General features: G+C 38.8%; 1 protein-coding gene and 1 long non-coding RNA gene across 2 annotated transcripts in view; both read left to right on the forward strand.

The window, feature by feature from the left end:
- The first annotated feature begins 3,509 nt into the window (after positions 1 to 3,509).
- On the forward strand, positions 3,510 to 7,706 carry LOC122986375. Its single transcript, XR_006404291.1, has 3 exons — positions 3,510 to 3,550; positions 5,372 to 5,733; positions 7,590 to 7,706. It is a non-coding gene; the product is annotated as an uncharacterized LOC122986375 (long non-coding RNA).
- A 13,623-nt stretch (positions 7,707 to 21,329) lies between these two features.
- Positions 21,330 to 22,156, forward strand: part of LOC122986362 (synaptic vesicle glycoprotein 2B-like) — a 61,065-nt gene continuing 60,238 nt past the window's right edge. The window contains exon 1 of the mRNA XM_044357586.1: positions 21,330 to 21,489. The gene's annotated coding sequence lies outside the window, so the exon portion shown is untranslated. The remainder of the gene's footprint in view (positions 21,490 to 22,156) is intronic.

Here is a 22,156-nt window from a genome sequence, read left to right on the forward strand (position 1 = left end):
GGCTCTCTCTTACCTTTGGTCAAAATGTAGGTATAATAGCTTTTATGCTTACACCATGGAGTATGTTCCTAAATGAATTTTATGTTAAATGAAAGTTCTAGAAACCACCTGACACACCTGCAGCAGGTATTATTCCATTGTAGGAGCACTGGTTGGTTCCTAGATCACGAATGAAGCTGCCATGTACTGTATACCTGCAGTGTGCACTGCGTCTGATAGGTCAAGTCAATAGGATACATGTACACGGTGATTTTAGTGAGGGGTTTGGCAAGTGGTCTGTGGAAATGTGATTGATAAAGTGCAATATCCATGACATGTTAAGGGCTTCAAGGTGGGGTCCTTATAAGACAGAATTTCTTTTTAGGATCTGCACTGTCACAGCAGATATAAAGATTACATGGTGCATATTCTTAAGTATCTTTTCCTCTTAAGCATACCACAAACGATCACATAACAAACCTGGGGCATTGTAGTGCTCCAGCACAGAAATACTGTACAAAATGTGAAGGAAGATGGAAGAACTGGGGGTTCACAGACGCTCAGCATTTCATTTTTGCCCCTGGACCTCAGGTCAGGTTAATCCGAAAATAGTGAGAATATCAAATATAAAACTGCAAATATAAAACAGTACACAAAATATTTTCAACATAATCTAATTAAATGAATACTCAAATTATAAAAACGGAAGAAAAAAAAACATGATGATCCTTCAACAGGTCCATGTAACAGTACACTTAGAATTACATTATCATTTTTGAACTCTGCTTAATAAATGGTAAAATAAAGGTGGTGTCAGTAGACCTTTTTCATAGCAGACATTCTGATTTGTCAAAGCAGGAAAAGCACGAGTGTAAATAATAACATTAACAAAGGTTCCATTCCATGAATTACAAAGAGTGAGCAAGCACTATACCAGAACCCTGGAAATGACTCATCTTAATGCATTGCAGCCATCAGTAATGTTATTAATACCACCTGTGCTGTTCCTGCTTTGACAAGTCAAAATGTCTGCAAGGAAAAGGTCTACTTTTCAGTTTGTGATGTTCTAGAGATGGATTAAGACAATTGAATTATTAAGTGTCAGTTTACCTTAATCCATTTATTTATGTTGTGTGCTTAAAACACTTTAAATTATCTTATTTTGTGAAATTTGAATATTTGTTCTTTTTTTTGTCTCGACTCTGTTCCATCAGATAACAGGGATGTTAAAAACTCTTCCATTCAAGGCTGCGCTCCACTGCCATCTGCTGGATATTACAAATACAGTATGTTGTTTCATTCCTGCATGTAATACTTCCATATGCACAGCCACTATGTTGCTGATAAACACCTGTGGTGAAGTCCGTTATAAAGTTGTGAGCACAGTGTTTCTTTAATTACTTTACTTGTTTTCTTACTACAAATAATATCTTTGCAACTGAAGAGAAAATTCATCTAAAATGGCAGCAATCAATCACTGGAGGAGTTTTTAGTGTCAGAATTTATAGACAGACTTGGCTGGATTAACTTGTTCAGGGGCAAGAATTTGTTGTTCGGCCGCTTTTTGACATCCCACCTCCCTCTCTGTGATGTGTATGTAACCTGTTGCCTCCATGTTCCCATTAAGTACAGTTCACACGGTAGACTATACTATGGATATAGTCGGTAAAGAGACAACCAGAAGGTATTTGGAGCAAAAACAGCACTGTATTTGTGGGTGTTGGTGGGAGAGTGTTGTTTCAGGTACAGGTGAGAAAATTAAATATGATCCAGGATCCAGTTTGAGTAACAGATACAAGAGTTTAACCCATTAGACATCAAAACACTGCACAATGGTTTTAATGCTGTGAGACAGGATTTCACAACTCAGGAAATAATATACTCCTATGTCACTGGATTATACAAAAAAATTATAGAAATGTATCACTGGTTACATCAGAAGTTGAGCCTTGTACAAATTTGTTGCTAGACCCATGCTGTCTCATTTAAATGAATCAGGAGGCCATGTTTTTTTCATGCAGTGCAAATGTCTGTCTTAACACAGACTTATGCTGCTCATAATACAACCAGGGTACAGGCTTATCTGTCTCAGTTCTTCTTCCAATTCTCTCATGGTGATTTGAATTAACACATTTTTATCTGGGAAAATGTCCCTTGTGAGCACAGTATAAACTGACATTTTAACACATTCTGTATATTGCAATATACATTCTGTATATTGCAAGCAAAGAAATTGCATGTAAAGGGTTTTCAACAACGACTAAGAAACCCTCCAACACACATTTCATTTCCCTGTTAAAAATGTTGCCACAAGCTTCTCAAGGAGCTTTGTCAAATCTGAAAAAATAACCCTGATGATACAAACAATGGTGACTAGAAACCCACTTTAAGCCTTGTGTTTTCTTTTATCTCAATATAAATAGTACTTGTTTTGTACAAGTATTAGTAGCACAAACTATCCAGGAGCAGGTATCTCCTGCTGTTGAGGAGACTCATACAGTATACTGTAGCAATTTGCAGCCATCTAGTGGAGCTCCAGTGTCTCATCACTGTAGCACAGACAACTCTCTGTTAACTACACTTACCTATCCAGCTATTAGAGCAGGCCGAGGGCAGAGAAGGCAATGTTTTTGTGCAAACATTTGAGAGTGTATGCGTAGATTGAGAGACTTCTGGGAGGAAGAGAGAGAGAAAAATAAGAAGTAGAAATGACATGAAGGGTAGAAAATAAAAATACAAGTGCATTTTTATGTTTTAGTGAATTTACCATAAATCCCACTTAGTGTTACTATTTTTAGCCATTTTTCTAGCAGCATGTATCTAAGGAAGGCAATATTGGTTTGTCAGTTGTTCCACCACTGTGGTCCAGTCTGAAGTATCTCAACAGCTATTGGATGATTTGCCATGACATTTTGTATCAACATTCATGGTCCCCAGAGAATGAATCCTACTGACCTTGGTGATCGCCTGACTTTTTCTCCACCAGCAGGTAAAAGCTTTCACTTATTCTGGGAAATATCCACCATGAGGTTAATATTTATGGTTTTGAGTGAAATGTCTCAACAACTATTGGATGAGTTGTCATGGAACTTGTTGCAGACATTCATGTTCAACTTATGATGAATTTCAATCACTGGTTATCTCACTGACTTTTCACCTAGGGCCATCATGTGGTTGAAATTTCAATTTGTCCAATACTTGTTTTTTGATTAAATACCTGCAAAGCCTCAGCTGTACCTCCTGTTTAGTGCAATTAGCAAATGTTAGCATACTTACATGCTAAACGAAGATGGGGATCATGGTGAACATTATACCTGCGTAACAATATTAAACGCACAATATGTAATTTCAGCCGCTAGGGGTCTCTCAATCAAAACAATAACAAAAGACGGAGTGTGATGACAGTGTGAAGTAGCAAGGGATCATGGGAGTTGTTGTCTTCGTCGTTAAATAACCAGCTTCACCGGGATAGGATTACTCCAGTGTTAATCATTCGGGATGTTTTTACCGGGAGCTGAATTACCCGCGGGGGTCTCCTCCTCTCCAGAACAAACGGACCCGGAGATTACAGGTAAAAACATTAAATAAAGCTGTTTCACCTAAAAAAATCAGTGTTTCTCCAACGATGTACGGCGACCACCGGACGTCCGGTACGGGCTGTTAACTGAGCTGCTGCTAACACTTGTTCGGTTTACTTCTCTTATAACTTTAGATCCAGACGTTCGGCTGGTTTCTCCCAGGAGCCGAATTATCCGCAGAGGTCTCATCCTCTCCAAAAACAAACATACACACAGATTAAAATTGTTAAAAATACTAATTAAAGCTGTTTCACCTAAAAAAATCAATATTTCTCCGATGATGTTTGGTGACCACCGAACTTCCTGGAGGGGCTGTTAGCTGAGCTGCTGCTAACGTTAGCCCAGTTTATTTCTCTGATAACTTAAGATCCAGACGTCCAATGACGAAATCCTTCTTCCGGCTAAAAGACATAGTTTAAAGCGACCTAAATATATCATGAAAATGTGGCTTAAAACTGAATAAAAGTCAATTTGTAACAGTTTCTGTGGAAGAAGCACAACGCTGATGTATTATCTTGTATGTGTGTAAGTTACTCTTTGGTAGACGCCATTGTAGCGGACGAACACAGCGCCGCCGTATGCATCTTGTGCTGTTTACTCTTTATTAGAGGAGGTATGACGCCATTGACAGGCGACCAAATGAAATGGTCCATCACTTTGATTAAATTATAGATTTGGTGTCTCTAAATGGACTTTTTTTTGCAAGATGCTTAGAAATACATAATAATAGAAAAACATGTTTAAAATATTCATTTTCTGTGGTATTAGTGTTGTTTACATAACTCAAGATGTTATCAAGGCTCAGCATTTTTCAAATCATCTCCTAACACAGCTAGTGGACTTCACACTGTGTCCACATACCAGTTCATTAGGACTGAACCCTGTGCTCTCCTGTGACACCTCTCACATCGCAAGCAACAACCAAGGAGGCCCTCTTCCCAATTCTGAGAAAGTGCAGTGCAATAGGAACACAACATAGACTTCAGGGTCTGATAAGAGTTCAAGGCCTCTGCGAGACTCAGGGTGGTATGCACTGGACACTTGTTTAATACTAAGCTATTTTACTACGGAGGAAAAGGTGAAAAACATGAAATTACTCCCCTTGTCAGTTTACACCAGTTTTGGGATGCCAAACATAGTCATGAATGTAGTCAAAGCTTTCTGTACTGGCTTGGTTTTAATAGAGCATAGGGGAAAAGTTGCTGGATAGCGAGTACTTTAGTACTTACTCCTAGCCATACTCTGTGGCAGTGGACCCACACAATCAAGTAGCAGATATTTAAATGACTTCTCAACCACTGGAATCAGGTACAAAGGAGCTGGCTTAATCTGCACACAGTCACCAGCACAAGCCCATTGATGAACAGCAATCCATCCTTAAGGAAATGGCCACTTTAAACATCCTTGAGCTCATTTTCGGGACATAATCGCTAAAACAAGGATTTCAATTTGGGACTACAGCTTGTTCTTTAATGCACGTGTCTCTAGATAGTGATGGCAACAGAATGGAAAGAAATGTAGCCTGATCCTTTCCCTTAGAAATGCCCTCTGTCTTTGAGGGTGATATCTGAGAAGCCTTGATTTGTTCAGACACCTTTAACTGCTCTGACTTAACTTTAGTCACAGCACACAAAGAAAAAACATTAAGGCGTTGTTTATCACACTCATCTGGCTCCTCAAAAACCTGTAAAGTTGAGCCCCTATTCCACATCCCTAGAACCAATTTACAATGCCTGGGATCAGTATGCCCAGGTCCCCGCCCCTGCCTGCCTCCCATTTGGCAACACACCTGACCCCAGTCTTTATCCCTGCAGGTGGTGGGTCCACAGGGTGGTGACTCCATGTTATTTCTTTTGGCTTTGCCCAATCAGGCTCCATGGGCCCAGCCACCAGACGCTTGCCAGTGAACTCCCCTCCCAGGCCTCGCTCTGAGAGAGTGCCCCGGTCTCTCTCTTCCGGGCGAGGTTCTCACATGCCAGACATGCTGCTTCATTAAGGTCTATGAATTGTTCTTGGTCTGCACCCTCATTTGGGACCAGTTTCCCTTGGGAGACCCTACCAGAGGCTATTGCCCCCGACCACACAACTCCCAGGGTCACAGGGACACCCAAACCCCTATATTCCACCTGGATGCCAGGGAATACCATGATGTACATGCTCCTTTTTACCACCAGAGGTCAGTGTTACATTATGAATGTTTCTATGTAGATTCTAACTCATTGTGTATATGACAAAATCTGTAGACCAGTGTGTAGGCCTTCAGTTATGTAAACTACATTTTTAAAGTACAGTGCAAGTATTGTCCTGTCTCCCAGACTGGTAACAAAAAGCAGCCTGGGAATTTGCTGTCAAGCGGCTTCAAATTGATACACCAAATTCAAACTTACACAACCTGTTTGTCGATCAATTAATCATTAATTTAAAAAAATCACAATCTGTTAATTTTTATTATTTGTGTTAGGCTAATAAGACCACATAAGAGTGCAAAACATATTTATGCTTCAATTAAACTCCATTGTTCAGTGGCACTGGCTGGTTGTCACACATACCTGTCTCCAAGGTCCCTGCAACTTCCTCAAAACTTTCCCTGTCTGACTCAGCTTCATCTGTTTGTTAAAAATGCATAAAACAGACATCATTTGGACTGTCTGACATGAGCATCAAATATTGTTGTATTCATTAAATTCATGATGCATAGTCCAACCTTGACATGGGCAAATACATATGTGGTGTATTATGCAACATACTCGCCAATCATTCTATTTATTGTAATGCAACGATAAATAACTTGAATGAAGTAGTCCAACTAGATCATATGAATGATGTGTTGTTCTCTAATTTACACAATAACATTCACAATTTACTGCACGCACCTCTAATTGGATCTGTGCTAGTTCCTGCTCCCTCCTCCATCCTTTCCCTTTCTTGTTCAGAGCCATGTTCACCTGTTTGTTTAGATTGTAGAGTAAGTATTTAACAAATCATTTTTATTGTTGGGTTGGCTGTCAAATATTATATGCCTTATAGGCTATAATGAAAAAAATAATTGAGTTGTCTAGAAGAAAATTATCAATTTTACATGTTTATTTTACCCATTCACAGTCGAAGTTGATGACCACACTTTAGTGTAAACTTCTCTATATGTTTGTGCACTGAGTCTGACTGGTTAAACCTTGGAAATGGTAAAACCTGCAGCAGGACTCTTGCATTGAAACCCCAAGGTCAACAACAACATTTTGTTCTTTAATTAGTTCATTTAGCTAGTTCACAGCACATAGCATGTAAGCATGATAAAGCACCTGCTCCCTGCTCTCTCCACTGATGTTTCTACCTCTTTGCCACCGTCCTCATCATCACGTATAGACTGTTTCAATAAATCCGCACCCTTTTTTTTTGGCGCACCTTCTCTGCAACACCAGCCATGCGCTGTGAGTGCTAGATACTTTTAACAAGTGCTAAATATACTTTCAGTTTCAATTTTGATGGCAACTGCTAGCTGCTATTATGGATTGCACCAGCCATGTCGCTGTAGCTAAGACGACCTATTGAATATCTGTATATAGGCTATATAATGCCAAGGTTGAACTGGCCCACCGGGAAAATTACTTCCCAATGGCCAGTCCGCACCTGCTGTCTCCCTTCATTGCTGTCTCCCTTCAGATTGCAACCAACTGAATACCCCACACCCCTCCCTTTAAAGCATGTAGGAGAACCTATAGTGGCTGCGAAACTCTCAACAAACATGAAAGGCCCTCTCTATAGCCAGTGTTTGGTTTGTCCATTCTGGGCTACTGTAGAACCAGCAGCACAACATGGCAGGCTCCATGGAAGAGGACCCACTCCCTATGTAGATATAAAGGGCTCATTCTGAGCTAACAAAAACACAACGTTTTTTAGTTTCAGGTGATTATACACTAATGAAAACATGAATATTATATTCCATTTCTGCCAATAGATCACACAGGTCCTTTAAGCTCACATTTTGTCTTTTGTGTGTCATGTTGATGTTCTGTTTACCTGTTTCATTTTCAGTGCTCTTTGGAGAAGGTCCTTATGAGCTGACCCAGTTTTCTGTACTCCCCTGCACAGCTGTTTTGTATCCTAGTGCTTTTCCAGGCAAATAAATAAACTAATAAACTAGCATCATAAGTGCCCTATTGTCATGCTCTTTATATAATGCACTGCACCATGAAGTTTTTGCCATGGATTTACAGTATATTTTCACACTTAGTTTTAATATGATACAACCTCAAAGCCAGGCACACCACACATCCCAACATACCCATTCTGAATAACCATTCATGTTATTAAGTTCCTCCAACCAGTCTTGAATATTTATGATCATGTATGCAGATCAAAGAAGGCCTAGATTATTTTAAATTCCACCCTAAAGCAAAATTTAGACATTATGGATATGGGTATGAAAGTGAGAAGCAGCGAAAATAAAACTGTATGTTCACCTGCACACCATTTAAGAATAAGGTGTATGGCTTGTCAAAAAATCTGCACATAATCTCTGTGGTTTATGTTGTCTGAGCCTCAGTGCGCCTGCGTGCAATAAGCATGAAATATGAAAGACTGCAGCAGCACTTCTGAGGAATAATGGATGACATTCCAGCTCTTGACATGTGTGCGTGGGTGTGTGCATGAATCTAAGTGAAAGGCCCTGTTAATGTGTATATATATGTGCATCTATATAGTATGTTGAATTGTAAACAAAACTGTGCATGTAGGCCTACATTTATACCTGTATGTGTGTGTTCCTACAGTACCTGCCTGGGCAATCATTATCCAAAGCGCTTTACAATGTTTTGTTGCACAACCTTCACGAACAATTTGAACCTCCTGAGCCAGTGCCGCCTGTAGCCCTGTCACAGAGCGACCAATGCGGTTTATACCATGGATTTCTGACCCAGAAACAAGGATTACACAAGATCTTCACAGTCTGCGTTTGCTTACTCACAAACAGATATACCACAAAACATGTCATGTACTGTATATATGCATACATTTTACTTGACAAAACACATGATTACACTGGAAAAACAGAAAGCAGGGCAGTCCTCGTCTGTCCCATTGCAATTATTTTACATTGCAATGTTTGGATTTGAATTGACTAAGAATACATTCACAAAGTGAAGTAATATTGACTATTAGTATACTTTTAAGTGCGCTCAAATACCACTACTGTAATATTGTATTGTATTTGTATTGTATTTAAGTCAATCCAAGAAATATACTCCATAATAGTATATGGAAATACATTTTAATTGTACACTTTTATGTATTGTTTTGTAATTTACATAAAAATACAATAACATACACTTCAGGTCGTATTGTTTATTAGTATACTTATTTCAAGCACAATGAAGTACTACCGGATGAATAACACATTTTAAAGTTCTACAGTGAAACACAATTTTAATATATATTTCAGACTCTTAAAATCAGCACCAAAAATAATGTCCTTTGAATATACTTATTGACATTTAAATGTATGTAGTTAAAAAATTATCCCTACCCTCATTCCTGGGAAAGGGGTCAATTATCTTTGAACACCATGGACCCACTTGACTGACTTTATACAGACTAACCGTAAGGACAATAAATATATAGACATTATAGCAATGTAAATGCATCTACATATCTATAAGACTTTCCATGAATAAACAATAAAAAATAAGGAAACTGGATAGAAGAACTTGATTGAATTCAGCAGCTGCTGCAACTCTCTCTGATGCTAACTTCATTTGCTTCTGCATTATAAATCACAATGAGGCTTGAGGTAACACCAAGCCTCCCTTCCGCCCTTCATAATAATGCTATATATTTCAAATCTCAAAATGAAACTTTAGCTGTTGGACACAAATCCCAAACATGATGGCCTTCAGTGGTGGTCTCACTGTAATCACTCCTTAGGTTAATTATTGACATGTTTTTGGTTGATTTTATGAGGCCTTAAGATGTGTACACTGGACAACTACATAATGTGTTTTGTATTCTTTAATTATATAGTGTTACTGCATTTCATATATGCTCCCCATGAATGTACATTTATTTTCATACAAATAGAGTTTACATGGCTTTGACACGGTTAACCACCAAATCCTCCTCTCTACATTCACTGAGCTTGGTATCTCAAGATCTGCCCTTGGCTGGTTCATGTCGTACCTCTCAGGGAGATATTTTAGAGTAATTGGAGGAGAGAAGTACCCAAACCACACGGCTTTTCCACAGGGGTTCCTCAAGGGTCCCCTTCTCTTCTCAGGATACACCACCTCACTTGATGCAGTAATCTGCTCCCATGGTTTCTCATACCATTGCTATGCTGACGATACCCAGCTCTTCCTATTGTTCCTGCTGAAAGACCACACAGTCTCGGCTTGGATCTCGTCATGCCTTGCCAATATCTTGGCACGGATGGAAGAACGCCACCTTCATCTTAACCTCTCTAAGACCGAGCTCCTACTCATCTCAGCCAGTCCCTCTATACAAAAACAGATCAGTATCCAGCTTGAATCAACCCAACACATGCTCAAAACTTGGGTGTCATGATTGATGACCAACTAACCTTTAAGGTTCACGTGGACTCAATTGCTCGATTGTATCGATTTACCCTGTACAACATCAGGAAGATCAGACCCTATCTGTCTGAGCATGCAGAACAACTCTTGTAATGTCATGCATTCACTACTGCAACTCCTTCCTGGCAGGCCTCCCTGCATGTATGTTCAAACCTCTGCAAGAATGCGGTGGCACGTCTGGTCTTCAACCAGCCCAAAACAGCACATCTCACTACGCTATTTATATCCTTCTAATGGCTCCCAGTTGCTGCCTGCGTCAAATTCAAAACCCTGACACTCGCTTACAAAACAGCATCTAAAACAGCTCCTGCCTACCTGAACTCCCTTCATTCATATAAGATAAAAGCATCTGCTAAGTGAAATTGTAAACATGGGATGTACAGTTGTCATTCCAGGATAAATTAGATTAAAGCTATATGCTGTATAGCTGATGGTTCAGAGTACTGGCAACTTTTTTATTCCAGTTCAAGCACTGCTTGACACCAGTAAAGGACCTCTATTTTGGGATTGTGATCCATTTAACATCCACAAAATATGAGAATAAAAACTTCTTAGGAGAAGGCAGTTGGGGATAAGAATCCATAGATACTATCGAGATGATGCTGGCCTGGTAATAGTTCAGTAATTATTTGTCAGGAATTTACTCGAGTGCATTTCTCAGTATGAAATCCAAAAGTTGAACATCCCTCCCTAAGATTAGACTATAGATTCACACACAAACAGGCCTAAACTCTGGGCTAATTGGCTAATTGGCTAATTCATACTTACATAACTAATATAAATGACATTTTTTCACCACTTTGTATGTAACCAAACAGGGTGATTTTTACACTCAAGTGAGTGGCGAGTCATGTGACCCTGACAAAAATGAACCTATCCTTAACCTGAATAGTTGAGCCACAACATTTGTGTGTCATGTGACAAATGATGGAAAGGTGGATAATTGTTTGTGAAAATAGTATAGTAATAGGTTTGGATGTGTTATGGCTTTTATAGAATATGTACAAACTGGAGTTCTCACAGGAAAAGGGACTTTATGTTTTATATTAGTACTGTATTGCTAAAATAAAACAAAATGGTGTAACACACAGCCATGCTTTTTTCCCATGTGCACATATTTCTAACCATGCTTGCTATTTTTTAGCCATGTGTAGCAATGAAAGCATGTTCTATCCTGGGTTTATTTATGTCTGGCATTTTATTTTGTTGCACTTAACATCAACATTTCCTGGTCAGACAAATAAAGTTTAAGTTCACTTATTGTAAATTGATTCAGTCCTGCGTTTCTTGTTACCCATACATACTTTTCAAGGAGTTAAACAACAAGGTTGCAACATGGATGCAATAAACGCTCTATATGTAAGAATCACATAGGCCAAATGCATCCAACTCTTGTTAGATCTCAAGGATATATACAATGCGTTTAGTGAGTAATACTCAATGTAAACATAACTTTTGTTTGTTTATAAGGAAACTCCACAGGGCACCTTTAAAAAATTTGGATTTTAGCGTCCTATCACCTTACTTGACACTTTCTCCACGAGCATATTGAACTGACGTGAGAAGATGGATGAAAGAGGTTGTGTGAGATCACATATGCATGTATGTGGCTGACAAGCTACAGAATATGAAAAGGAATTTGCACCCCTCACTGGGGTACTGCTCACACCTATACACAAACACACACAGCTGATAAGTATTCAGACCTTGTCTAGACTGCATCAAGAAACTTAACACCCCCTCCTCCGCCCCCGTCTCTCTCTTTCCATCTCTGCATCACTGCTTTGGGATCTCCAGCATCCAGAAAAGGAAAGAGAGAGAACAGAGGGAAACCCCACCCGGCTTCCTCCGATCCAAAAGATAAGGCAAGTAAATAACCTCTCTTTCCTTTTTTTTTTTACGATGTTCTTAATCCAACTGTATGTAACTATCATCATTCAAATATGCATTTCATTTAGTGACACATATTTTGATGAACCGATTTATCCTACTTTTTTGAGAAAGCTTAATTTACAGCCTGAAAACATCAATGAAAATGTTTAGTTCTGCTTGCATGATGATGTTGATTGAAATTAATAATCCAAGTACTTTCTGGCATGGAGCATACAGTGGATGAACTACAAAACAACACGCTGGCAAATTTTGTTTCATATTCAACTACATGATTGAAAAAACGATGTAATTCACTGCAATTATCATTCATATGCATGAAATCAAGTCACAAGTGTGAGATTTTCTGCCTGGTCCTTTCCTTATTGGTCACAGATCTCCCCAGCTGTTACATAATATGCCTCCTTGTGTACTGAGGCGGAATACTAAACAGTTGGGCTGGGTAAGTCAAACAAACAGCTTCCACTGACCTTTGGGTCCTGTCACAATCATTGCCACCTAAAAACCTCTATTTTACCATGTACTTATGAGTTTCAAATATGTGAAAATTAGTGATGTAAAATGTTAAAGGGATACATGGGCATCAATGTGAAAGTAAAGTTGTTTATTTTTTTCCTCTAGTTTTTGAAGATCTAGGTTTAATGATAAAATGCTCTCAGCAGACTATGAATGGTGTTGTCATGACGTGTGCACTAATATACACACATATTCAGTGTTCAGTTAACTGTCATCAGATGTGTAGTACATGAGGCAGAGTACGTTGTTTACTTTTTGTTCATATGATGCGTATGTACACAAGAGAAGTGTACCATAGATGCTGCTGTCACAAAAGTAGTGGGTATAGTATACATATTTTAATAACTATGACTGTGTGTATATATACAATATGTGTGTGTATTGTGTGTGTGTACCTTGCCAGCAGCTGATAATTGGTAGCTGGCAGATGGCTATTTCATGGAAACACTAGAACTGGTTTGTCAAGTGGCTTCTCTACACCACAATGCAACCATTTCATAGTGGTGGTGCCATTACTGCCCACAGTCCATTCACTCACCCTCCCTTTTAACTGTTGAAAACTGTTCTTAAAGCCCCAGTACCATTGAAGACTAGAGATAGGGATTGATGGCAGTTCTCCAATTTTTCTTCTTCATCAACCACTTAAGCCTCTGAAACTGCATTTCAATCATTACAGCAACTTGAACCTTAATGACTGTAATATATATGGTTGAATAAAAACTTATTAAAAACAAAAGGCTCCAAAGCAAGTTTGCATCAGTAACTTAAAAGTTGGAATTCTGTTTTTCTTGCTGCATTGCATTTAGTGTGCCAAATTAATTAACATTGATCTATTTTTTGGCCACTGTATGGGGGGGAAATAGAACAAGTTGAAAACACAACTTGATCTTATAAAGTTGATATAGCAAACATGCATTTGGAGGTGTATCTCTAGCCACCTGATGAATTAACTCCTATATTCACCCTTCTTTTAGCTCTGTTTTGGTCTCCAAAAACTCCTGAGAACAAAATCTGGCTCTTTAGCTGTTAAATGCTCCACCATGTTCACCAGCTAATTGTCAACTTTGTCTTTCACTGAGAACAGCTGCCTGCTATTGATGGGAATGATGTTGATGTTAACAGTGAGACTGATCCAAAACAGTGACATTTTCGGCTGTAAAAACCAAAATAATGAGCTGAAAGACATTAAAATGCTTTGTAGAGCAGAGGGGAACTGCAGTGTCGGATGATAATTTTTTGTTGGTTTGTCACTATGACTGCTTTCACTTGACACAGTGATTGCTATGTAAGATTAGATATGCAGGGCCGCTGTTATTTGAAGCTTCCCTGACTATGTTGAACTGCCTTTTTGTGTGTGTCTTTGTGTTTGTGTGTACTTGCCCTATCTGATTCAAAGCTGATCACCCTGGACACAGCCTAATGCCAAAAGTAAAAACTCACAGATTATCTTGAGAAATGCTCAGAACCAATTTCTACAATGGATGCAGAGTGTATTTCTATTTTCCACTGAGTCACAGAGCTCCCAGTCCATTCATAAATTATAAGTTAAACAAGCTGACAGACTGCAGCAGAGCAGACGAGGTAGAGGGCTATGGGAGAGAGCGCTATTTGGGTTTGGCCTGATTTATAATGCAGGGAAGAAAAGCAAGCATGGACAGTAATTGAAAAGAGAGAGAGAGAAGATGGAGGGAGAAGGAGAGAGGGAGTAAAGCGGCACAGGAAGGAAAGGGCATAGGTTTGGTTTTAACTTTGGTAGGAAATTTTTTGTCAGATGGCCAAAACAATTGTGTATGTGTACTGGCTCTCTGTCACTCTTTTCTCTTTCACGGGCACATGTGCACACACACATGGACTGAACTTGAATCATGATTTTTTCTCTGACTTACATTACACTCACTTATATTTTATTTTATTGGTAGACATCTTTTAATTAAATTAATTGAATTAATATTTAAAAACAGCATATCATAGACTGTCACAATAAATGTTACAATAAAATAAATGTGTAGAAACCTATAGGTAATGTGTAGCTCTGTAACTCGCTGTTGGAAGGTTTTCAAACCTCACTTGAGATTCTGTCCTTCTTTCAGTTTGAGGATTTTGGCGACACAACTCAAGAGTTTCACAACAGAGTCACAGTGATGCTCAAACCTATCTTTGCATCATCTCAAAAACTTCTATTTGTATTATTTTTCAGTCAACTCCTGAACTTATGGCTAGATCTTTCACTATGACATCAGAGCTCAGCCGAGAGGCTGCAGCTCACCTGTCTGTGTGTCTAGATTTTCAGAAAAAATGATGCCTGACAGTCATAAATGGTTCTGTTGGACAAGCTATGGCTAATTTAGCTTATAAATAATGTTCATGTCTTAATGACACATATGCAATAAACTCACAAGTCAGTCTTTAAATGCATCGGTCAACTGGAGACTGAGGACAATCTCCCAGCTTTTTTTTTTAAAAACTGGGTGGAAACAATTAAATCCAGCCTTGCAGAACCAATCCAAGGTCTTTAGAGCAGCCCTTCATATAGGGGCGGTGACATGCAGTTCACTATGGAGGAGAATCTGAGGAGAATGGGAGCGTGGGGGGGTGTAAGGAGTGTAGGTTTGTAAGCAGCCATTCTCGCTGCCATTCAAGCAACTACTGTGCATTTATAAATCCCCAGATGATCAGTAGGCGGGGAGATCTCCGATTGTCTGGTATCGTGAGACTAATGCAACAATACCTCTGCCACTCATGGAAGAGGGGGGGGATGGCATTAAATATGGACTGATTACAGAACATTCTAATTAATTAAGCTCAACTGCTACCGACACTTACGTTCTTCTTAATTTGTTTTTGAGAGGAGTTTTCTCCAACTGTAATAAGGTTGTTTAATTAACAGCATGTCTGAACAGCAATAACAAATTAGCTAACAACACCTAACAAAATAAATATAATATCATATGACTGATTGTTTACACCTTTGTCTTCATTGAAAAAGTCACCAAGAGAACCTGGCAAACGATTGGCCCAATAGCATCCCACTATACATTCATGACCAGTCAGCACATCCCTGAGAGTTTACTTCCACGTAGTATCACTGACCAATCTTGACTGCATAAACTCTGAATAAACTTGCATTTGGTCCAATTGCAAACAAGAAATGTTGTCCCTATCTTTTCTGTTTTGTGAAATTGCTATTGTGTTTCCTGTTTTGTTGTTGTGTTCTCTATTTTGTTGTGTTTTGTCCAACGTTATTGTATTTTGCACCTATAATGTGTGACTGCAGTATGTATCCCATAACTCATTTTCTGTTTTTCCATCTCATATATACACAGACCAATCAGGCATATAGTATATCTGTCCTGCATTTCAACCACAGTCAGTTATAATGACCACAAAAAAGTTTTCCCCCCTCCTAACTAAAAAACAATTTTATTGTGATTAAATCTATGTGTATGTTTTGTTAATTTATTTTATCAAGTTGCAGTGCAGAGTTTTCAGCCACTGTAATTATCTTTCAGTTATCTTTTTGTACCAACAAAGAAACAATATCTTTAGCAGTTAAATTCTGCTTTGATACAAGAAACCAGACCACGTGTAGACCATGTGTGTTTCTTAGACTAGTTTGACATTTTGGGAGATGCTTATTTACTTTCTTGTCAAGAATTAGATGAGAACGTTGATACCACGCTTATCTCTGTACTGTAAATATGAAGCTGCAACCAGAAGCTGGTTAGCTTAGCATAAAGACTGGAAACAGGGGGAAATGGCTAGCCTGGCACTGTCCAAAAGTCACAAAATTTGCAGTTTTATGGAGGATGATGTAGACTATTTCTTGGCTGGGACCAGTAACCTCCTGGAATCAGGCTAGCTGTACCTGTAACAGTTTAATGAGCTTTGCCAGTTCTATAAATTTATTTGAAAAATGATCAATTGTCACTTCCAATGCTGATTTTCAGTCCCAACACCCTACACCTGTCGGCAATCTGTATCGTCCCTGTTAAATAACATTAAAACACAAACGAATAAATAAGTAAAAGACATTATAGAGAACCTAAAAAAGGACAATGATATCTTGAGATGGATGCCCTCACTGTTATCACAATGACACCTTATTTAGTTCTGGTAACTATTTTTAAAAATCTTCCTTTTTTTTAAACTCCAGGCACCAGTTTGCCAACCAGTGAAGTTGGACAGGGATGTTCAGTAGTTGAGAATGTGGTTTGCAGTTTGATGCCATGAGCCTGTTTCCAGCAGCTTAACTTAGCTCAGTTTTGACTGCATTCAAAGATTACACAGATTACACAGTCTGCCTTGGAATCATCCACAAGATTTTGCTGTGGACCAAATGAAAGGAACATTAGTTTTATTTCCTTCTTAAAGAAGCCAGCTGTGTCAACATTTCTTAAGAAATCTCATCTCTGTGTGTGTTTTAACGAGAGAGAAGAAAATTGGGAGGATTCTGCTAGCATATTGCGGGTCATATATTAATCAAAATCTTTTTCATTAATTAGAATTTGCTTTAGTGTACTCAGACTGCAGAATGGGCTGGCATTGCTATTTGGCAGACCAGTCCAATCTAATCCAGTCTAATATGCTCTACTGTGCCAGACCTGGCAAATCAATCTCAGAAATGCAGTCCTTCGGGATCTATGCCAAACAGTAGTTTGCAGAGTCATCCATCTACGGTCTTGTTAAAATCAGAAATCTCTGCTTTTTTCTGCTTTTTTGATTTCCCTTGGTAATGAGCAGACAACATCTGATTAAAAATGCAGCATTTTGATGTGAACCCCAGCACTGGTGGTGTGGAGGAGTGAAAAGATAATAGGCTACATCATATATACAGTGATTTATAGCAATAGCATTTGCATTAGCTGATTAGCATCAGCTTTTCCATTCATGTTCCACAATCACTGGCTCATTCATCAGCTGTGTGGCTATCAGCTGATGGGTTATGTCCGATCATAATTATGAATGTCTACTGCACTTAAAACCTGACTCTGCAGATACACTCATGCTTCCTGCTGTAGCTCCCTTGACCACCTCAACCTCCTCCTTATGTGCAATATTTTTGGTATTGTTAATTTGACTAAAATTTATGTTTATTTATGACTTTGTTAAGGGGGGATTGGTTCACCCAGCAGAATCCTTGTTGCTGCTTAGATTCTTTGAGAGCTCCCTCATAGAGCAAGGCATTTTCCACCAAATCTGTGTTTAACCACTTGCAATAAATAGTCAATTCCTTGTTAGTGTTTGCAAAAAATGAATAAACAAGCCTTTTGTACCGATTCTATACTATTAACTAATTATGTACTAATTTGGGAAATAGCCACAGCCTCGCAGTCTGAGTCTGACACAAAATCTCTCACCTTCTCCTGCCTACTTGTTTTTTATTTATTACTAAACTAACTGCTAGAGATCAAAATTAAAGCATTACAGTCTTAAACTGTTTTACAATCTTAACCAGTACTGTGTGACAAAGTTTAGCTTTAAGCAGTGCAGATGGTGAGTGACTAACATGTTTTCAGTTTTCAGTACTACAAACCCCCCTGTCATCAACCTGTCTTGACTTGACTCAGCTGCTGCTGATACCAGCTTTCACACACTAACTGCCTGCCACTATTCCTTGTCGTAACTGTCTTTGACTGAACTTTATTAGTCAGGGATGACATGATTTGTTTTGGTGCAATGTCAAAGAGAGAGAGAGAGAAATAAGCTCATTGGTGAATTCAAGATGGGTTTGTGAGGATAGCTGCAATGGGACAGTCTTCAACTTTTGCTCTAGCTTCAAAAAGCATTCTGTGTGATATAATAACAAGACTAAATCCACAGCCCTGCTTGCAGCTCTGTGAGACTGTGCAGCGTTGCTTTGTGTTAACTCCTAATGTCAGAATGCTAACACACTCACAATGATAATGATAACATGCCGATGTTTAGCAGGTCTAATGTTTACCATGTGAGTATCTGTTAGCATGCTAACATATGCTAATTAGCACTTAACACAAAGTACATCTGAGGTTGATTGGAAAGTCATTAGTTTTACAAGTATTTGGTGATAAACCAAAGTATTCCAAAAATTATTTCATGGCATTTCCTTCAATAGTAGTTGACACATTTAAGTGGTGGAGTGATTGACAGTGCCATACTGGCCACTGGCTAAAAACATAAAACACAGTGACATGAATAAATGATGAAGACATACTTTTTTGATTCCTTTCAGAAAACAGGCCTCCAAGAATGCCAGACAAGCACACTGTGTTCAGATTTCTGGTGTTAACCAGTTTAAACGGGATTATTGTTAGTGTTGTCCAGGTTTTAGTCATAAAAGTCAAACATAATGACAATATCATGACATCATCAGGTCCAACAGGTCTGATGCTCAGTTGGGAGGTGACAGATTAAATCCTCAGTGCGCAATAAGATAAGATGTGCTTGACTACCCTGCCTGTGATGTGTTGAAATGTCAGTGTAGACTCTCCATGATACTGAAATCAGGTTTTTGATTGTGAGGTGTGTTCAGTGCTTTTAAGGCTGACTGCCTGGTTGACTGGCTGACTTATTATATCTGATGTAATCCTCTGCCATCAGCTTTATACTGTACTGCCAAAGTATGCCACAGGGATTAAGGATCTTCCCCATCCAGTGCGTGTGTGTGTTTGAGTATATGGACTATTGCTTTCTACTCCTTATGATCTACTGACCGCGATCAAACAAACCAACCACCCAAACCAACTAGGGAGGGGATTGAGGCCAGCTGGCTCAAACCATGTGTATATGTCTGAGGGGGTGGTCTGGGGCCAAATATGACTGTACCATTCTAGACTCCAGAGTCATATTGGAAAGCAGGAGATTTGATGGTGTCCTGGTGGTCAAAGTGCACAATGCTATGGATTTAAAAATGGCCTTTGTTGAACATCATCTCCTCGTTTTTCCACATTTCCTGTCATTCTGCTCTGTAAGCTTTCAAATATGAAATAAAAAAAAAAATAGAAATGCTTCCCTTTCAACTTAACAAGCCAGGGAAGCCAACATAGTTGTCCTCTGCAAATCAGATACAACAACACAGCAGCATTTTCAGTTTGTTCCCCTCTTGGAATGCTAATCCAATACTTTTTTTTTGATCATATCTAATACTGACGAATGATAAGCATAATAATATACAGTTATAACTTATGAGTACTTTTTCATTTTCTTCTCTCTTGTTACAACATACTTTGGCAGCCTAAGGGCAAAATAAACACCAGGCAACATCTGTGTGTGTGTGAGTGTGTGTGTGTGTGTATAATTCGATGGTTTCCCTCCCAGCTTGAACGTACTAATGAGCACACAATAGATGCTCCATATGGTCTGCCCTTAGTGATGTATACACACATACTCACACACACACAAAGACGTTGGATTTAAGCAGAAAGCAGATCCACGATGACAGCTTTTATGTTTGAAATCTGAGCTAACCTTTTAAAATCTCCCCAAATTTGACACCATTAAGGCATCACTCAGCGACAAAGACATGATTCTTTTGCACCTGCATTTACAACAGGGCTATAGCTAACAAGTATTGTATTTTGATTACTATATCAATTATTTATTCAATTATTATTTAGTCCAATGTGCTGTCGTCAGATTATTTGTTCAGTCTGACCAACAGATACCTAAAGATATTAACACAGCAATGACATAAAACAGATCAAATGTGAGACAGCAAATCCATATTTGAATGATTTCAGACTGATAAATGAAACAGTTGGGTAATTATCAAAATTAGACTAATGCACTTATTATAATTGCACTTAGAAATTAAATGAAATCAAATGGTAAGTGTCTCCTTATAAAACCTTCCTCAGACAAACACCTATGTCAGTCCAATGGGCTAATACATGACTTGCCAGTTTATTAGGTTCACGTAGATAAACCAAATGCAGTATAACAGCCCTGCAATAAATCCCACCTTCATGAATGTTATAATGTACGGTTTATATTTAATCTGTTTCAGAGAGGTGTTGATTTAATTTATGGTCATTTGGAGACTGTAGTTTGTGGTGCTGTTGAACTGTATTGGGCTATACTAAGAGGTGTCTCTAATATTTTAGGTCTACTAAATTTTATTTAGGTAGGTATTTAGGATAAAATTTGCTCAAAATGTATTAAATTTAGGAGCTGTTGATGAGGATGAACCAGCTATTAGGTATGCGTGAGGTGTCCATCTGTACGTTTTCTCTCACCCATATCACTTTCTGATGACACTGAAATGCAGACAGCCTCGCTTTAGTAGCTAAATTGAGAAAGCAAAGCAAAGAAAGTAAAAAGGTGGAAAAAACGGACATCAAAAACACTGACACATGCAGACAGAGGGACAACATAATGTAGTATTTGTGTAAACTGCAAGACCTTTCCATCATTGTATAGAAAGCATCTCTGCACTCACACTAAGTCAACACATCTGTCACTGGGACACCACCACTCCCTTACTCCACCTCCTCCTCTACCCCTCCCTCCCTCCCTGCCTCCATCCATCCCCCTCCCACCGGCCACCCATCTGCCTCTCTCAATTCCCCTGCGCGTCCACCCCACCCTACCCCCCACCAGACCCAGATTCTCCCCACCCGTCAGCCACATGGAATGTTCTTGCACATACTGCAGTACAGAAGTGGACTGTACCATTGTGGCATTGTGTATGTGATGGGTGGGTGGCAGCAGGGAGGAGTGCTGCAGAGAGAGAGCGAGAGAGAGAGAGAGAGAGAGAGAGAGAGAGAGAGGCTGGTGCTGTCTTTTTCTATTCTAATCCCTCAGTCGTGTCTCTGTGTATTGGCTGCGTAGTCAAAGTGATGCTCTTTACGTACACTCTGTAGGAACTCCAGACTATAATATCAGACTGTGAATGAATTATAAAACAGAATTGCTTTGAGGTTGGGACACCATCGATTGGATGTAAACTTCAGTTCGACTCTTTTCTGGTAAGACAAGTGATTTTTGGTCTGGTTTCAGCTGTTTGTATTGTATTTTAGTTAATATTGATTGCTAAAACCTGTGTTGTATGTTAAATGTAATGGAAGAATCTTTACTGAGATTATTATTGGACCAAAAAGTATTTGGATTTGATTTATTTTCAGGTTTTGGAGCACAAACACACATTTGAAGTTTTTCTTTAGTTCTATGGCTTAAATAAGTGTCATCCTTACATAAAACACAGTATCGCCATGTGTAATATATTGTTTTGGATTGAGTTACAGAAAGTAGATCATGTACTGTTTAGAGCATGGGTAGATCAGACATCCGAACTTTTGTTCCAGTAGATCGGCAGCTGTATGTGCACAGATCATACACATCTCAGAAAAAAAAATCACTTTGCTTTGTTAACATTGAGAACTCAGTGAATTTAGAGTTCTTAACAAGGGGCAAAGTAAATGGGGGCATGAATGTATTAATAACAGACAGGAAGCACGAAAGCTCCTATTCAGCAGGGATTGCTTGCCAACAGCATTATGTAATCAATGCACACACACACACACATATATATATCTCACCTTACATTCTTTTTCTTGCAATATATATACGCCACATAATAGCATGAAAATTTGTACAATGGGATATGGACTTTTGTTTTGTTACTGTTGACTCATC

The sequence above is a fragment of the Thunnus albacares genome, chromosome 7 (assembly GCF_914725855.1).
Source record: "Thunnus albacares chromosome 7, fThuAlb1.1, whole genome shotgun sequence".
NCBI classification, from domain to species: Eukaryota; Metazoa; Chordata; class Actinopteri; order Scombriformes; family Scombridae; genus Thunnus; species Thunnus albacares.